This window comes from Triticum urartu, unplaced genomic scaffold (genome assembly GCF_003073215.2).
Source record: "Triticum urartu cultivar G1812 unplaced genomic scaffold, Tu2.1 TuUngrouped_contig_5594, whole genome shotgun sequence".
In the NCBI taxonomy this organism is placed as follows: domain Eukaryota; kingdom Viridiplantae; phylum Streptophyta; class Magnoliopsida; order Poales; family Poaceae; genus Triticum; species Triticum urartu.
In genome coordinates, this window is record NW_024116281.1 from 1 (window position 1) to 6,891 (window position 6,891).

General features: G+C 40.3%; 1 long non-coding RNA gene across 2 annotated transcripts; it reads left to right on the forward strand.

The window, feature by feature from the left end:
* Positions 1–16: 16 nt before the first annotated feature.
* Positions 17–6,681, forward strand: LOC125529430. 2 transcript variants are annotated; one of them, XR_007292625.1, is made up of 5 exons: positions 17–149; positions 4,454–4,563; positions 4,841–4,946; positions 5,488–5,550; positions 6,431–6,681. It is a non-coding gene; the product is annotated as an uncharacterized LOC125529430 (long non-coding RNA). The 2 variants fall into 2 exon arrangements; XR_007292624.1 differs by having other exon boundaries at positions 4,841–5,550.
* The last annotated feature ends 210 nt before the right edge of the window (positions 6,682–6,891 follow it).

Genomic DNA, 6,891 nt, shown 5'->3' on the forward strand with positions numbered 1-6,891 from the left:
CGCGGGGGCATCTTCCCCGACCGGCCCCACGACATCGCTCTCATCCAGCTAGAAGCATGCGCTGTCGTGGCCCGCCTCCGATTGCTTCAGCAAGCCAAGAAACTGGAACGCGCCCATGCCCGGCGACCTCGGCATCTCCATCGATGATGGTAAGCCCCTCCTCTGTTCCCTCTAATGGTAAACTCTGAAATTGCTTGCTTGCTTTCTTTCGGCAGCAGGCCAAGAAACAAGGAGTGCATACTTAATTCAGTTAGTTTTGCAGTAGTTTGGTTGCAGTAGCAGTACTTCATTCAAGTGAAAAGATTCAGTTAGTTGTACCTCTGCATACTTAATTCAGTTTGGTTGCAGTACTTGTATCTCTGCATACTTAATTAACTGAATTTGGTTGCAGTAGTTGATTCAAGTGAAAAGATTCAGTTAGTTTTGTAGTAGTTTTGCTAGAGTAATAAGGAAAAGTTGCAGTAGTTTGTCAATGTTAACCTCGACGTATCTGCAGTTTCATTCACTGCTTGCTACTCCTCCTTATTACTCCTCGGTGCTGGAGTACTTCGACGTGTCTGGAGTATTTTGAGTAGCTAAATAAGTGCAGTTCAGTTGCTTCAGTCGCTGCTTATTTCTTCAGTAGCTAAATAAGTTTAGTTTAGTTTAGTTGAAGTGAGCTGCGTTCTCGCTGCCGCCTTGCATATTTCAGAGATCGAGAGTGTAGATCAAAACATAGTTAAGCAGTACACAAATCAAAATCTACTGGTAATCTCCATTTCTAAATCAAGCATGGCAAGTTTTGTACTCATGGAGTACTTCTGGTGAAATCAAATTCAAAGAACTATTGGTAAAACTACTTGTAGTTGAACTACTGGTAAAATCAAATTCAAAAAACTACTGATGTAAATAAAATTCAAAGAACTACTGGTAAAATCAAAATCAAAGAGTTTAACATGGCAAGTTTTCTCTTTTCTGGTGTAAATCAAAATCAAAAGTAATCTTGCATTTTCTCTTCTCTTCTTGCTCTCTTCTCCTATCTTGTCTTCTGTACCTTTCCTTTAATTAATTAAATGAAACATTTCCTTTAATTAATTAAAATGAAACATTTCCTTTAATTAATTAAATGAAACCTCTCCTTTAGTTAAATAAAATGAAACCTAGGTGAACTTAGTCCATAAAGTTACTCCTAATTTACTGTCAAATTACTCCTAGTGTTGACACTGTTGACTCCCTAGTGTTGACACTGACAACAACCAGTCAGGATGACACTGTGACAACAACAGTTAGGAGTACGCCCATTTGGTTTAATTGAAATGCACAAAAATTATGATGTGAAAGAAGAAGAAGTCAGTTTATTGAGCACATTTAGTTAATGGCTGCTGTCAAAATTTTTATGCTCCATTTAGTGAGCACATTTGTTAACACTACTCTTGCTTGTTAACTGAATTACTTCATTTGTTAACATCTGTATTTACAGTAGCAGTTACTTTTGCACAGTAGCATCAATATCAAGTGTAGCAAGTGTACTCCTGCTTGCTCTTCTCTGAACAATAATCTTTCCACCTGAATGTGCTATATGAACACTTCCTTGTTGTTTGTATACACCGTCGAGTCGAATTGCCTAACTTCTGAATGTCTACATGACCATTCTTTGCTTCTGTCAATGAAAATCAGTGTTAGCAATGTTTAGGTTGTTACCAATGTGTTCTGAAAATAAAAATCCATTTAGTGAGCGCATTTGCTAGGAGTACAGTGTTACACATGCCAATGTTCAGTCTTATCCTCTCCTCTTCTTAGATAATTTTAATTAACTGGAAATTAAACCTTTTCTTTTAGTTAAATCTAAATAAAACATTCTTAGTTAATTAAACTCAAATTAAACCTTTCTGTTAATTAAACTTAAATTAAACCTTTTCTGTTACTAAATTAAACCTTTTGTGTTAAAATTAAATTAAACTTTCTAGTCCTCTCTCTTCTATTCCACTCCTTTCCTCTCATATTCCTCTCCCAGTCCTTTCCTTTAGTAGCAGCAACAACAACAAGTCCTTTTCTTTAACTAATTAAAACTAAAGGATTATGGATTATGACACATACTCTTCTCTAATTCACTCCTCTCCTCTCCTACTACTCTCCTATCAGAGAATGATCATACAAATGGAGTAGTAGAAATATACATATACAAATGGAGTATGGAGTAAAAAATACATGGAGTAAAAGTGCAAAATTAAATGGAGTAAATTTTTAAATGGAGTTACACATACAAGTGGAGTTAGACATACTCCAACATACTCCACACAAACAACATACTCCAACATACTCAAATATGGATTATTACAGACATGACAAGCATCACTAGCATCACAGCCTCATCGCAAGCAACTAGCCTCATCACTAGCGTCAGAGCCTCATCGCAAGCATCACAAGCATCATCACTAGCATCACAGCCTCATCACTAGCATCATGAGCATCATCACTAGCATCACAACCTCATCACTAGCATTACAACCTCATCACTAACATCAGAGCCTCATCGCAAGCATCACAAGCATCATCACTAGCATCACAGCCTCATCATTAGCATCACGAGCATCATCACTAGCATCACAACCTCATCACTAGCATCACGAGCATCATCACTAGCATCACAACCTCATCACTAGCATCAGAGCCTCATCGCAAGAATCACAAGCATCATCACTAGCATCACAACCTCATCACTAGCATCACGAGCATCATCACTAGCATCACAACCTCATCACTAGCATCACGAGCATCATCACTAGCATCACAACCTCATCACTAGCATCAGAGCCTCATCGCAAGCATCACAAGCATCATCACTAGCATCATCTCAAAGCATCTGAACAAGCCTCATGTCAAGCATCTGAACAAGCCTCATGTCAAGCATCTGAACAAGCCTCATCTCAAGCATCTGAACAAGCCTCATCTCAAGCATCTGAACAAGCCTCATCTCAAGCATCACAAGCAGCACAGGCCTCATCACTAAACCCTCTCCATTAGCCCTAAGTTGTGCAGGGCATTTGCATACACCTCTGGAGGGCATGATAATCTTGGAGGTAGTTGTCCAAGCCCCTCAAGCCTTTCCTTGTTTACATGGTGTATTTTATACCCATTGCCCCCTGCATGGTTCAGGATCTGAATCATGCACGTCTGCAGAGTTAGGAAAATTCTGTTGAGCTTGTAAACGTCATAGCCTTCAAATTCCTCCAAAACACCCTTAATAAGGTCTTGTAGTGTTTTAGGACTCAGACAATCTGTCAGGGATTGGAGCGAGTTGAAAAACCCAAGGTTGAGCACATTCAAATCAAGACTGTTGGGAGGCTGTTGTATTATTCTGATGTCAAGTCCAGTTTTTGCAACAGCTTCTAGAAATTCCGGATCATCTGGCAAGATATGGGGCTTAGCATTATCCTGCTTGCTGAATGTAGATGGTTTGTCCAGCATCACCTTCGGGCCAAACAACTTGTATTGCTGGCAAGACATTCTCTATTAGGAACTCCCTCATCACTTTTCTGTCGACTTTTATTGATTTTGTCTCTATTGTACCTCTGGGCCTGTTGTTGCTTCTCCTTTGAGCAGGAACTTCCTTCACGAATGGCTAGATACCAATTTTCCCAGAGAAGGTCACGTTTCCTTCACTGTCCCACCTCGGCCTAGCAACGGCTGTCAAGAACATCACCTTGCCAATACAGTTGCCATGTATAGGCCTCGTAGGCTCTTCCTCCCCATCCAACAGATAATATGTTTTATTCTTCTTTGTCATGTTAAACCACTTTACCTTCGCTAATTTGCTTCATTGCTTTCCTCCAAATTCTTTGTATATTCCAAACACCCACTCCAAATTTTTTTGCAATGTCTTGCTTATTAGTTCCCAAAAAGTGCCTCCTCTACTCATACACAGTGTATGTATTGCTACATAAGTAGCAAATTTTTGCTGGTCATTAAGGGTTTTATATTTCCTAGCAACTTGCCCAACACCTGTACCAAGACATACAACAGAGAATTGATTAAATGAAATGATCAAGTGATGAAGTGATGGAATGATCAAGTGATGAAATGATGAAATGATCAGCTGTAACTGTACCTGGATTTTGAACAATTTCATCTCCTTCCATCCCCTCTCTGGCATCTCCTTCCATATCATCTCCTACATGTCCTTCCATTTCATTTTCTGCATCTTCATCCATTTCATCCACATCTTCTGCAGGTGGAGTGAAGTTGAGGTCTGGGAGATCCATTTTCTCCTGAAGATATGATATGTAATATGAAGTAGAAGTAGAAGTACAAGTACAAGAAGTACATATAAATTCAGTCTGTTTACTATCAATTGCTGTCTGTTTACTGTCAAAGCAAGAATTAGTTTCCTAGGTTAATAGCCATAATTAGTTTTCTGTATCTTAATTAACTCTAAACATTTTGCCTGAAAACTGAATGTACAATGTTTCTGTAGATAATTTGATCGAAAAGGGACGGCATGCTGAGGTGTACAAAGGACAGCTTGCTGATGGACAGTTTGTGGCAGTGAAGAGGTTAACAAAAATACTTACCAAGCATGCTGAGGTGAGCAGAGTAGAGACTGTCTGCAATCATGATCTAGAGTAGCATGGAGGAAAATGTTTGCAAGAGTACAATTACAGGCATGAGTATAATGAATTAACCAATTGTTGTCAGTTGAAACTTAAAGTTCAGACATGAAGTAGTCTTAGAGACCCGTGTACTCCTTGTATTCATGAGTACAGTAAGAAGCAGATAGTGCACTTTGCCAGCTGCTCTTTTCTTTGCTTTTACCCCAGGATAACACACTAAGATCAGTACTGTACATTATTTTGTTTGACAGGAGTACATTATCTACATTATTTTGTTTGAGGAGTACAATATATGTGTAATGCATGAAGACCCTTAAGCCCTCTCTGACAGGAAGATCTTTCATTGGCACAAAAGGGGTACCACGAAAAGAAAAGAAATATTTGTTTATTCAGCCCTCTTTTCTCTCTATCTCTAGTTCTTCAGTTTTCTGTGTCTTTAGAATTTTTGTTTTCAGTGTTTCTGTAGTCCAGTCTTCAGTTTTCACTACCTTTCTACTCCTAATAATCATTAGTGTTTTTAGTGCAGGAGTATAATTTTGTTTCAGTCATTAGTGTTTTAGTTTTCATTACCTAATAATCAGACCTTAGCTCGTTCTCTTTAATCAGTACCCGTGCTAGTATTTTCTTAGTATGTGAGCTTGCATCATTGTTCAGTCACACTAAATTTTGTCAAGTCTACATAGCTAGTGATTCAGTTCTTGGTTTCTTTTTAGTTTTTCAATTGTGATCCTTCCTCACCTAAGTTCTTCACTTTGTGTCTGTATGTGAGCTTCCATCATTGTTCCGTCTACTAGTCTATCAGTCTAAGTCCCTAGTGCTTACTCACTCTGTCATTTTCCAGTAAGTCCCTGCTCATTTTGAGGTGTTCCTCAACTGATTTTGCACTCAACTGTTTCAGTATCATTGGCTTTGGCGACATTGATCCTTCTTCACGTATGCTGGTTGTTGCATTTGAATTCAGGTTAGTTTGCCAAAGGAAAGTCTCGGTCATTCTTCCCTGTGAACAAGAGCATGATCGATGCGAGTGTGATTTGTTGTTTATTCACGACCGTCGTTTTACAATAGTTTGTGCATCATGCTCTTCTTCACGTGGTCAGGTTTTCTTGTAATTTTGCTTGCTGTAGATATATATGATTGGGCTACATGTACATGTTCTCCTAAGCAAAAGAAAACTGAAGCTAAGCTAGCTAGCAACGATGGTGACTGCTATGCTTTTAGTCTGTTCTTTGTTGAGAATTTTCATGCAATATGCCTGTTTCATCACATGACATTTGACTATGAATGAACTTGGGTAACGCCGTTGAAGTTGGTATCTTGCTTGTTTCCAAGTCTTGCGGTTGTACATGATGGTTTCATCAGATGGATGTGAACTGAATGTATGTCCAGTTTACACCGATGTAACCTGATTCTGAAGAAAAGAATGCCACATACAGATGGCGTCGACCTTGGCCTCCTCGTCGATCTGACTCTGCATTAAGAAAACTTGTTGGCATCAAGTGTCCCCCTTCCTCCACCGGCAGCCTTCCATCGAATTCACATCAGAACACTTCATTCATTCACCCAGAAAAAATAACTGACATTGCCAACATCTCACAAGAAAGAAGAGAGCCGAGTTGAAGTTGCCAGCCTGTTTACTTGTGTTCTTCTTCACAGAATCAATCATGTTTACTTGCAGCCTTACTTTGTGTCTTAGCTCATCAAATTCCTCAATTGAGGAACACATGGACTTGTCATTCCGGTCTTGGGATCAAAAGTAGCATATGGACTTATCATTCTGGTTTTTGGATGATTTAGTTAATCAAACTGACATCATTTGACATGTTTTTTTGGATCAATTGTAGATTCTCTTGATTGGAGTGGAGAGGAGCAGAGACGAGAGGAGCAGCAGAAGTGGACAGCGCAGCGGTTGACCTCGAGCTCTTGATTGGAGTGGGTGGAGGTGGCCGACGAAGGATCTGTGGCGAGCAGTGACGGATCCAAAGCTGTGGCGGAGGAGGAAACCGACGGGAAGGGCGGCCGGCGAGGGAGCTGCGGACCGTGGCGGGGAAGGGCGGCCGATGAGAAGCTGCAGACCACGGCGAGGAGGAGGAGCCTGGCGAAAGGGAGCAGCGATGGCGGAGAAGCCTGGTGGAGGGGAGGAGCGACGGAGGAAGATGCCTCTCGATCGATTTCAAATCGGGGGTAGTATTGTACTTTCATACAGTTTCACCGGGTCGGAACAATGCCCCCAGCGACAATTATTTCGGAATGAAGGGAGTAGCTAATAACTATGAACCCGTAGGTCTGAAGTAAACTACTCACA